Source organism: Drosophila miranda, chromosome 3, assembly GCF_003369915.1.
Source record: "Drosophila miranda strain MSH22 chromosome 3, D.miranda_PacBio2.1, whole genome shotgun sequence".
Classification (NCBI taxonomy): domain Eukaryota; kingdom Metazoa; phylum Arthropoda; class Insecta; order Diptera; family Drosophilidae; genus Drosophila; species Drosophila miranda.
This window is the reverse complement of record NC_046676.1, coordinates 3,528,279-3,540,951: the sequence shown is the minus strand read 5'-3', so window position 1 is coordinate 3,540,951 and position 12,673 is coordinate 3,528,279.

The window sequence follows — 12,673 nt, the reverse complement described above, 5'->3', positions numbered from 1 at the left end:
ACCAGGTAATCCCGGCCCAACTTCAGAAGGCCGGGGATACGGTCATCAACTGGCTAAACAGTATATTCAGGAGGATACTGGCGGTATGTACAATACCGCAAGCATGGCTTAAGGCTAGGATAGTTTTCATCCCTAAAACAGGTAAAGCCTCACACTCAACCACGAAAGACTTTAGACCAATCAGTTTATCGTCTACTCAAAACCTTTGAGAGACTTATCTCGTGTGTAGAAAAATATCTGCATCTCAAAGAATACTCACTAATAGCTTTTCTCGATATCGAGGGAGCCTTCAACAACGTCACACCGGGCGCCATTACAGAAGCCCTGACAAACCTGGGGGTGGACCGTCACTTGGTGATGCTCATTGATCAATTGCTCATACGCAGGACGGTGACATCATCGATGGGATCGTCCACCCAGTCAAGGTATGTCAATAGAGGAACCCCGCAAGGTGGAGTTCTGTCTCCTCTTCTGTGGAACATGGCAGTCAATAAGATTCTGTGCGACCTAGAAGAGGGGGGCTGTAAAGTAGTGGCATACGCGGACGACGTTGCAATTATCTTTGCGGGGAAATACCCCCAAACACTATGCGACCTAATGACCGCACAGCTTGGTCGATTGTCCGGATGGACGGAATCGCGCGGATTGGGATTAAATCCCTCGAAAACAGAAAAAAGCTATTGGCCTAAAGTGGGGCATGAACCCAAGCATAGTCCTATGGATATATCTGGCAATAGTCAGACCCATATTACTCTGCGGAGTTACTGTGTGGTGACCTGCCCTAACAAGAAGGACAATCACCAATCACCTGGGCAAAGTTCAGCGAACCACACCAAATGAAGCGCTAAACGCCATGTTATGCCTCCAGAGCTATCAAGTTCCAAGGGAATACACGGATACTCCATTCAGTACCGTTCATCCCTCATCATCAGGCTCAGATGGGGCCATAAGCATCTTTACGGATAGCTCGAAGCTGGACGGCAGGGTCGGAGGAGGATTCTACTCTGAACAGCTAAACATAAGGCAATCTTTCAGGCTTCCGGATCACTGCATCGTCTTCCAAGCGAAAGTTACAGCAATCAGGGAGGCTCTGTACTGCCTTCACACGGTTACCGCCACGGCTACCCATCTAAACATCTACAGCGATAGCCAAGCTGCGATCAGATCACTTAACGCGATCTCCTCGAACTCGGCTACTGTGGCGAACTGTCGCAGATCTCTTCACGAGATGGCTCAGCAATTTGCTATCAGCCTTGTATGGGTCCCGGGCCACCGGGACATCGAGAGCAACTGCATAGCGGACGAGCTGGCCAGATCTGGTACTACGACCCCCCTTCTCCTAGATAAGGAGGATATTTGCTTGCCTATAGTCACATGCAAGCTCATCATAAAACAGCAATACAAGCGACTGACAGACAAAAAGTGGCAAATAGGGCAACGTTGTCGCACAACTCGGCAAAACATGGCCGACCATAGATAAGAAGCGCACCTCAGAGCTCTGCAAACTAGGCAGGGAAAGCTGCAGCGCAGTCATACGTTCCCTCACAGGACATTAGCTAATAGGCACCCACGCAAACAGGCTGGGTGCCCCACATAATGGTTTTTTGTCACAACTGCAGAGACGAGGACGAGGAGGAGACAGTGGAACACCTGTTCTGCTCCTGTCCAGCTCTCAGCAGAAGAAGGCTACAACACTTAGGGTCTGCCTTTCTAAACGACATCTCGGAGATGTCTACGTTATGTCCCAGAAAGATCGCAAACTTTATAAGAGCATCTGGCTGGGACAACTGCTGACATGAAGTCTCACTTGCAGGAAGGAAATGATCCCAAGCGGTATTACAATGGGCCGAAACCGGCCTAAGTGTGCCGGGCTCCGAGCGAGCCCGGCAACCGCCTCTACCTAACTTAACCTAACGTCTAGAAGGAAGCGTTTCCGACCCCATTAAGTATATATATTCTTGATCAGCATCAATAGCCGAGTCGATTGAGCCATGTTTGACTGTCCGTCCCTATGAGCGCCTAGCGCTCAGAGACTAAAAGAGCTAGAGCAACGACATTTTGTAACCAGACTTCTGTAAGATGTCACTGTTACAAGTGTATTTCATAACTTCGCCCCGCCCCCTTCTGCCCCCACAAAGGATGAAAATCTGTGGCAATTTGAAGGATACGAGTTAGCCAAAAACGCAGAACCGAAAAGAATGATTATATCTTTAGACTGCAAAATCTGAACCAGATCGTATCATTATTATAGCCATATAATAACATATACGTTTCATGGTCGGAGATTTCAGAGACTATAAGAGCTAGAGAAACCAAATTTGGTATCCAAGCTCCTGTGATATCGAACCTGCACAAGAGTATTTCAAAATTTCGCCCCACCCCTTCAGCTCGCACATCCACAAATCGCAGACTATTAGAGCTAGAACAACCAATTTTTTTATCCATACTCCTTTTAGATCTCACTGTTACAAGTGTATTTAAAAATTTTGCCCCAAATCTGTGGCATCCACACTATTTAAGATACGAGAAAACTAAAAACGCACAACCATAGAAAATGACCATATCTACCATATTGCCGAATCTGATTCAGATGGGATAATTTGTATAGCCAAAAGGAACAAATCAATTTACAGTGGCTTCGCAGCGCCCGACGACACGCCATACTGACTGAGTATCGGGTATAAATGTAGAGTTGCGGTCGCCGCAGCAACTCACAACGTTCCCCCTCGTTTGTATTGTCAACGCTCATTAGTGTGACCGCGGATTTATCATTAAAATATACCGTCCGACCCTCAGAAATATACCAAAATATACCGTCTCATTTAAAAAATATACCGTAAATATACTGATTAATTTAAGTTATATTTTACATATTCTTCGTTTTTGATATTCCGTCGAGTATTACTAGCTAGACAGATCTCTCAGCCGTGGACACATCATTTTATCCAATTTATGAATCAATTTTCTACTTGATTAGCGTATTTTAAATATTTGCATTTATTGGATTTCTATATAACGTTGAAAATGAAATGTAATAGATTAATGAAATTGACGAATGTCAATTATCGAATCGATATCTGACAAAAGCTCGCCGCCACATGTAAATTATCGGTTTGTCATTCGACAAAAACTGACATGTATGAAAAAAAATTGAGGTTAGCTGGCCAATAGTTTTTTGAACCTATATTGAATACAATTTTGATTAGGAAAATAAGGAACGTGGTGTGTAGGTGTGGTATAGGTGGTATACCATCCAGGGCCAATTTTCGGGCCAACATTCTGGAGCTGCTCCAGCTAATATGAACATCGCGTACATTTTCCGGTCGGTTCACCAGCGCCAGGGCCTTTCATAAGCTGTGTTGATCATCTCTGCCAATTTTGGGAGAAGTGAGACTCGTCCATAATCAAAAAACGAGGTGGAACGTTGTGAGTTGCTGCGGACACCGCAACTCTACATTTATACCCGATACTAAGTCAGTATGGCTCTCCTCCGGCATACGCCGCTAATCTTAAACGACACGACAAAGAGTGCGTGCGAGAGAGACAGAAAATCAGTCTGAGCGTGACGTCGGGCGCTGCGTAGCCACAGAAAATTGATTTCTTGCTTTTGGCTACAAAAATGATCCGATCTGATCCAGATTCAGCAATATGATAGATATGGTCATTATCTATGATTCTGCGTTTTTAGTTTTCTCGAATGTGCAATATTGTGGATGCAACAGATTTTCGTCTTTTGTGGGGGCGGAAGGGGGTGGGGCGAAATTCTGAGACATACGTTTTATAGTGAGATCTAACAGAAGTCCGGATACCAAATTTGGTTACTCTAGCCTTAATAGTCTCTGAGATTTGTGGATGCCCCAGATTTTCGTCCTTTGCGGGGGCGGAAGGGGGTGTGGCGAAATTTGGACACGAAACGGTCAAGGTACGATATCACAGGAGTGTGGATACCAAATTTGGTTGCTCTGGCTCTTATAGGTTCTGAGATCCTTGAACTCATATTTTGCAATTGGCAAAACCGACCATGAAACCTGTGTGTTAGAGAGAGACAGAGCGAGAAAGAATGAAATTGTTTTCTTGATTCTGGCTATAATAATTATACGATCTAATTGAGATTTTACACTCTAGAACATATAGTCATCCTCTACGATTCTGCGTTTTTGGTTTTATCGTATCTTTTAAAATGTAGATGCCACAGATTTTCGTCCTTTGTGGGGGCGGAAGTGGGCGGGGCGAAGTTTTGAAATATACTTGTAGCAGTGACATATCACAGATCTTATAGTCTTTGAGCACTAGGCGCTGAAGGGGACGGACAGACGGACGGACGGACGGACGGACAGACGGACAGACGGACAGACAGACAGGGCTCAATCGACTCGGCTATTGATGTTGATCCAGAATATATATACTTTATGGGGTCGGAAACGATTCCTTCTGGACGTTACACACATCCACTTTTACCACAAATCTAATACACCCCAATACTCATTTTGAGTATCGGGTATAATAATGATACATGTTGATGATATATGTAGCTATTCTCTACGATTCTGCGTTTTTGTTTTGTTTCGAGTTGTCGGGTCAAGCAACTTAAATATTGTAAATTATTGTCCAAAATACAGTAGAGTCCGGTTATAACGACTCTGCTTGTAGCGTCCGTCCGGTCATTGCGACGAAAATTCGATGACTTGGTTGGTCCCCATACAAACTTATATGAAAGGGCCTTCGCTTAGTACGTCTCCGCTTTTAGCGACAAGAACTGGACAACTGGACGACAAATGAAGAACTGGATGAATATGTTCTTATTGACAATGATTTGGCGATTTAAGGCAGCAGAAATTTTGAATAGATTCCATTCAAATTTTAATGACGAGAGCTTAACGCACAGCATATCAAGTTTAAATAATGCTGTGCGCGATTGTTTTTATATGTCAAAAACTACTACTAAACAATCAAAAATTACTGATTATTTAAAATAAGAATACGAAGAAAAACCACACATAGAAATTCATTTTGTTATATTATGAATTATGTATATGTATACGAGTTTTTATGAAAAAAAACATGTTTTTGAATTAAATTTGTTACATGTTTTTGTTTTGATTACAAAATTAATTTGTTCTATTTAAAAACCTATTACGAACATGGCAACCATAAAAAATTTTTTTCTCCTTTCGGTTAGAGCGTCTTCCGGGTATAACGACGTAAAATAGTCGGTCCCTTGAGTGTCGTTATAACCGGACTCTACTGTAAATGCATTTTGTTGTTGGTCGTCATTTTTTTGTTACCGCATATGCGTATGCAACGGAATTCTTTCGTCTCTTTATATTGCCTGTATCAATCTTTCGTACTCGGCTTAGCAGCGGCCCCGAGCTGCTGTAACGCTCTCGGGCTAGCCTACTCTCTCGCTAGCATCTAAGCTTGCTACATGGGGACCAGAAATTTGGCCCGTCAGCATTTTTAGTCTTGAGCTAATCGTCTAGAAACACTAGAAACGATATACCGTTGTCCCTTCCGTTTGGTACATCAAATTTTTCCTTGCATACTCGCATGGGCCACTTGATGGTGAAGTCATTGAATATCACCGTCCAAAAATCACTACACTTTTCTTCTTTTCTCATGTGGGAAAGGCATGCCCCGACTACAAAAAAAGACTATACTAAGACATATACTGGGAAACGAATTATTATTAAAATAACACGTCTGTTATGCTTTTTCGGTAATTGTCAACAAACTGAAGAAAAAATAATTTTAAGTAAAAAACTGTTTTTAACAAATAAAAAAAATTTGTTTCCAATAAGTTAATTTGTTTCCTGTAAACTAATAATAAGATTATTAAAAATAATACTAATAATAATAGGCAAAAATTCAGCAGAATTGCAGTATCGTCCTGAAAGATGAGTTCTCTTTCAGTAGCGTCACAGTCAGTGAGCATAATCTTTGATGCATCCTCATATCATTATACAACGAAACGACTCATCCGAGAATATATTACGTGACTAGCCAGATTCACCCCAAATTGATTTTTTCATCAACCAATTAATTTCTAATGAAGGATTTGAATTCAACCCAAGATCGAGACGTACGATTTTTCACAGCCTGCTCAAGTCTCTATATACAAACATATATATTCTTGTGTATATGTACTATATTAAGAATAATATTCTTACTGAAAGAAAGGGATATTATCTACCTTCTGTGTAATTATCTATAATGAAAAAGCCAAAATGCTGTGTAAAAAAGTGCACTTGCATCGGTTTACAGACAGTATTACTCACAAAACAACCCAACAGTCTGTATGGAGACTTATCTCAAAACAGGGTGGAAAACTAAGTCTGCACCCTGTTGTGATGGAAGACGTGACAAATGTAGAGTTCAGTAGATTAACAGCAGCGTGATGGAGGCATTTTCTCCCTCATTCCTCTATAATATATTTATCGATCTGATCTGCCTTCCCACGTAGTCTAAAATGCATCTTCAATGACTCCATCTCTCCGTACAACTACTCTCCCTCACTCTCTCCTACTTCCCATCCACTCAGGAATTCATTAACTTTGATGAAACATTTGTTTGATCTGGCGATATGAGCCCCCACAAAAACCGATTTGAATTTGGCCATTCTTTCGGGTTCCGAATGCAAAACGTACGCATATTTTCTAATCGAAAACTCGTTGAATCGCCGGGAGTGTAATGTCTCTGATTCATTCCGAACGGTATAGTAGTTGTAGTAAGTAGATCATTGTTTAATGTTAATTTAGTTGTTTATCAGCTTAGTTCATTTCGTGTTTCACTTAGTAAGACAACATTGGCCTAATTAAATAAGTAAATTTTAATCTGTAGGTATACAATTTGGGATAGAATAAACATTTTATCAAATGTTTGGAAGCATTACCATATACATATAAAACAGTCGATAACATCTCAATGGCCATGCAATCATAATCATTTCCAGAACGGTGGGCACATCTCCCAAATAATGACAATTTATTTGCCGCTTCAGCCTAATAATAAAGTCCGCCCAATTTTGTTTGGTCAAATTAAATTTTGGGTTTCGTTTAGTAAGTAAAGTCGATATTCTCTTACTTCCAAGGGTTGGAATTTGATTGCGTAGACAATGTCAATAAGGAACGGAAAGGAAGACTTGGCTCTAAATTGTGGGGATGAAAGTACGGGGGTGGATTTTCATTGACAATACATAACACTTGCCAAAATATTAACTGTCATCACCAACAACGCTACCGCCAAACTAGTCAACTTTAAGTTCCCCAAGCTAGCTTGCAATCTCCAAATCGATGGTCGGAAAAGAAAGAAAACGTGATTGTCAATTGTTTATCTCTGACTGTCCTAGCTAAAATAGATTCATAAGGATCATCAAAGTATTTTCAACGGGTTTCAGACAACCATTGAAGCCACGTGGTTTTGGGACAGTCATTTTCAAGTGGCTCTCAAAACACGAGCAGCATTGTTCTCTCAGATTTGAATTTAGCCGGATCGGCTGCCATTTTTATACCCGATACTCAAAATGATTATTGGGGTATATTAGATTTGTGGTGAAAATGGATGTGTGTAACGTCCAGAAGGAATCGTTTCCGACCCCATAAAGTATATATATATATATATATATTCTTGATCAGCATCAATAGCCGAGTCGATTGAGCCCTGTCTGTCTGTCCGTCCGTCCGTCCGTCTGTCCGTCCCTATCAGCGCCTAGTGCTCAAAGACTATAAGAGCTAGAGCAACGACGTTTTATATCCGGACTTCTGTGATATGTCACAGCTACAAGTATATTTCAAAACTTTGCCACGCCCACTTCCGCCCCCACAAAGGGCGAAAATCTGTGGCATTCTCAAATTCAAAGATACGAGAAAACTAAAAACGCAGAATCGTAGAAGATGACTGAACCAGATCGTATAATTATAATAGCCAGAATCAAGAAAACAATTTCATTCTTTCTCGCTCTGTTTCTCTCTAACACACAGGTTTCATGGTAGGTTTTGCCAATTGCAAAATATGAGTTCAAGGATCTCAGAACCTGTAAGAGCCAGAGCAACCAAATTTGGTATCCACACTCCTGTGATATCGGACCTTGAACGTTTTGTGTCAAAATTTCGCCACACCCCCTTCCGCCCCCGCAAAGGACGAAAATCTGAGGCATCCACAAATCTCAGAGACTATTAAGGCTAGAGTAACCAAATTTGGTATCCGCACTCCTGTTAGATCTCACTATAAAACATATATCTCAAAATTTCGCCCCACCCTTTTCCGCCCTCACAAAAGACGAAAATCTGTTGCATCCACAATATTGCAGATTCGAGAAAACTAAAAACGCACAATCATAGAGAATGACCATATCTATCCGGTTACTGAATCTGGATCAGATCGGATAATTTTTATAGCCAAAAGCAATAAATCAATTTGCAGTGGCTACGCAGCGCCCGACGTCACGCTCAGACTGATTTTCTGTCTCTCTCGTACGCACTCTTTGTCGTGTAGTTTAATATTAATATTACTGACTAAGTATCGGGTATAAATGTAGAGTTGCGGTGTCCGCAGCAACTCACAACGTTCCCCCTCGTTATGTTTAGTTTGCAGATTGCTCTTTCTTGGTACCAGCTATAGATTCTGTTTTTGTGATAAGAATATTTTAACATTTCTCTGCGTATTATTCTCTAAGCTGTAACACAATATTTCAAAGATGCAGCTTAGATTCGTATGTGTTTGTGTGTCTGTTTTCGTTTGTATACCCAGGTACTCAAAGAGAAAGAGAAAGGTACTCAAAGAAAGTATTGATTCCGATTATTCTTGATCAGCAGCTATAGTCGATATATCCTGTCTGTCTGTCCGCCACACTGGAGCTATGTACATATGTATGTAAATATATAGAAACTGAGTACTGGGTAGTATAGTGTCGCGGCACGTGAGCTGCGACTAAAAATGTTTCGAATGGTTTTCTTTTCCTCCTTCTGGCATTGTTGCCACACGTGTTACACACGTCCAGGTTCAGGGGATTGACAGTGGACAGGATACATTCAAGGTCCACAACGGTTGTTGTTTTTTAATATACTAACTATACTAATGTAAATAACCGTATATGTACTGAAAACGGACTGAGTTTTTTTTTGTGCCGGATTAATTACAGGCGTCATTTTTCAGCTGTCGGGCCATACGCTCACTAATAAACGACCAAGATGAGCAATAGAGTGGCAGCCAATTGATCTTCTCTCTTTCTTATACTCTGCACACTTTTAACATCTGTCGTACCACAGAATTCCACAGATCCTAAAACTCCGCGCAGACCGCCAGGACACACATCCTGCGAAACGCCTTCTCATGGCATGACTTGAGGTTTCGGATTTCACTTTGGAAGGCAATCATTGGCAGTTTCCTGCTTATTAATGGTTCAGAATAGCCTTATGTACACACATATATGCATTCTTATGTAAATAATCGTAAAAACTAGGGACATCCGAAATCCATATCGCTTTTATGAAAGGAAATAAGGAAAAAATGCAAATTCCATATCCATATGCAAGAAAGTCTTCCTTGTACTTCCTTTCTGTAGAAAAAGTCAATTAGGCTGCCGTCAGTCTGATTGATAATCCACTTCATTAGGGAAATATTTAAAAAATAGAAAACACGTAAATTAGTAATTGAGCAAGGCAAGGTACATATACAAAAAGGCATACGCTAAAAAAACTGAGGAAACAGTTGGTCGGCCTGACGGGCTGTAATCAGTAGAAGGGGAAAAATTACAGCTTCATGGGAAATCTCGATGTTATAATATTTTCACAGTATTACCGAACAAGCTGTCAGTTATTGTCTCTATTGTCTATACGCCAAAGCTTCGACTGAACCGCTAAACGATCGTCATCAGAATCGGAAACTCGTTTGCCTTTTCTATACTATGCTTCGCAGTACATACGCACAAATATCCACAACACCAAATGTTACCAAAACAATCCAGGATCCGTGTCTCAAGGATTCAAAGACCCAGACACAATTTGATCCCACCACACACGCAGAAAGCGGCATGAGCTCGGTTCAATCCGCTGCCTGACAGCATCATTTTGCTTCCTATGTAAAGGCCTAGCAGCCTGGCTGCTAAATCAGGCGTATACAATTCCTATATGCTTCATTTTGTGGCACACATTTGTTCCCTTCTACCTATTGTTTCGTTTATGTACTATTCGTCTCGTCATCCTCATCCATTTACCGCCTCTATGCGTCGCGTCGTTTGTCCGCTGCACTGCCGCCTGAATTTTGGGAAAGAATTTTTAGAATGGTTTGAAGCAGATGTTTCTTTTTCGTAAATCGGCTTTTATCTTTCCCATTTTGGGATCTCTAAGACTGGCACTGATGCGATCTGTGGTCTTTTGTGCATCGGCTGGAACATTTCACCCATTTGGCTGTTCATAAAATTATCTTTTATACATACATATGTACATACACACTCGTACAGCTCTAGCTCTTGTTAGGGCTATAGATATGTCAAGAGATCCTTTGTGCGGAAGCTCTGATACTTTTACCAGAACACCGATACAGAACGGTTGGCGGTCCAATTTTCGAAAAACAAAAGAATGGGCGTTCTTTCTGACAGATTAAGAAGATATACTCTACCAATTCATAACTTTATTCAAATTTATCTACAATCCTCTGTCAAATGGAAGTGCTTAAAAAGAAAAAAAGAAACATTGGCGAGTAAAAAGATAATGAAAAATCGATTTGATTCATTGACGCTGGGCTAAAATCATGGAAATATACTTGTAAGATTTTAAAGGCAAAGCAAACCATATTCAGGAACTTCTGTTGTTTGTGTTAGGTCCTTCTTCGATTATAAAAATATTATAATGCTCACTCCCACTCTGAAATTGATAGTAAATACCTATTTATACCAGGTACTCGAAGAGTTTAGGGATATATTAGTTTTGTCATGGATGTGTTAGCATCAATAGCCGGGTCGATATATCGCTTTGTAAAGCTAAATCTGTTTGTGCGTCAGTCTGTCTTGATGGGAGCCTAGATGTCAGAAACTATAAGAGCTACAGTAACTAAATTCTGCATCCAGACTTGTGTGACATTAAACTGTTAAAGACGAATTTAAAGATTTCGCGACGTCCCCTTCCGCCCCCACAAACGACGAAAATCTGTGGCATCCACAATTTTGAAGATACGAGCTAAACGAAGTGCTAGAATGAACATTATCAGAACGCCGAGATATCCCCCTCCCTGCATTAACCAAAAAATTACTTTCGCGAACAGCGGTACTAAAATATATTGTATAAGTTACATGAATCATAAGCTCACTGACTGAGTACCAAGTGCAAAAGAGTAAAAGTGGCAAGGGCCGCGATTTGACATGGTTTCGGATGATAAAAAACAAAATTTAACAAAACCTGTACATATGTATGTAAATACATACATGTACATACAATGTACATGAACATGAAGTGTGATCAGAAGATTTAATTCATCGCTAAAAACAGCCAAAATTTCTTAATGTATTCGTATTCTTAGTGATGCATACATATTTTTGAATTTGAAAAGCTAATGCTCTGTATAATGAGAACAGCTTTTGAAAACTAGTTATTACTATTTTAATTTCCTGTGGAGATAAAATAAGAATAATCACCAGTATTGATTTCCGGCTCAAAGGTGAAACTTTGTATACTGTACGGACTTCGATAGGAAAAGATTTAATAAAAGCTGGAAGTTAATCTAGCTGTCTGGCACAGCCTTATCACAAGCTCCTCTTTCTTAATGACTGGTCTACGTGGCCTCGTATGTTTTTTGTTGTCGGAGATCCTTCTTTATGTGGGTCGCAAACATCTTAAGAAAACCGGGTTGGCCTCTGCAATGGTACTAAATTGTTCACAAAAGCCTTCGGGGTTGCTAGTTCCCTCACTTTAGTTTTCGGCAGGACAGGGATGTTAGATTGGACTTCAAGTAGCACATTGACAAATACTGCTTGCAATTTTCTCTCGATACAAATTACCTGATTTAGCAAAGGAAAAAGTGGCAGAGAAATGATAAAAACGCATGATTTTGTTTTAACAAAACATTTGTTTCGTTGTCTTTATTTTCTGTCTTTATTTTCTGCGCACTACTACGCAGACGTATCTATTTTAATGTTACTTTTAAGACAGATATAACATCTGCACCACCAAATCCGCGCCGGAAGCCATTCTGAGAGCAATGGCTAGTGAGAGAGAGAGAGAGGGAGAGAGAGAGAAAGAGCGAGCAGACTCATCTTTCTTCTCTGGGGACATTAGCGAGGGTGAGTATGAGGGTGTATCTGTGTATACTCTTACAGCTGCAGGGAGATGCATCATATTATCCATTTCAAGTCACCAGCGCAGAAGCCGATGTTGGTAGTGATGGTGGTGGTTGTTGGAAATTTGAAGCACAATACCGACGCCATTGAAGTCAGAGCACAGTGGGTGAAACGGCCAAATATCTAGACTTGTCTAGTCTAAAACTTGTATCAATTGGTAATCTTCCTTAAAACGGTCACTTTTTTCCAGAATTCAGACATTTTAAGTGTGTCTTAGGATATGGATCCAACCAGAATATGATTCCGAATAATATTTTATATTTTTTGTTTAATAGTTTTTACCAATAATCAGATGTGTATATTTGTTTTATTATTATTAAATAAAAATGAATAAAAATATAAAAT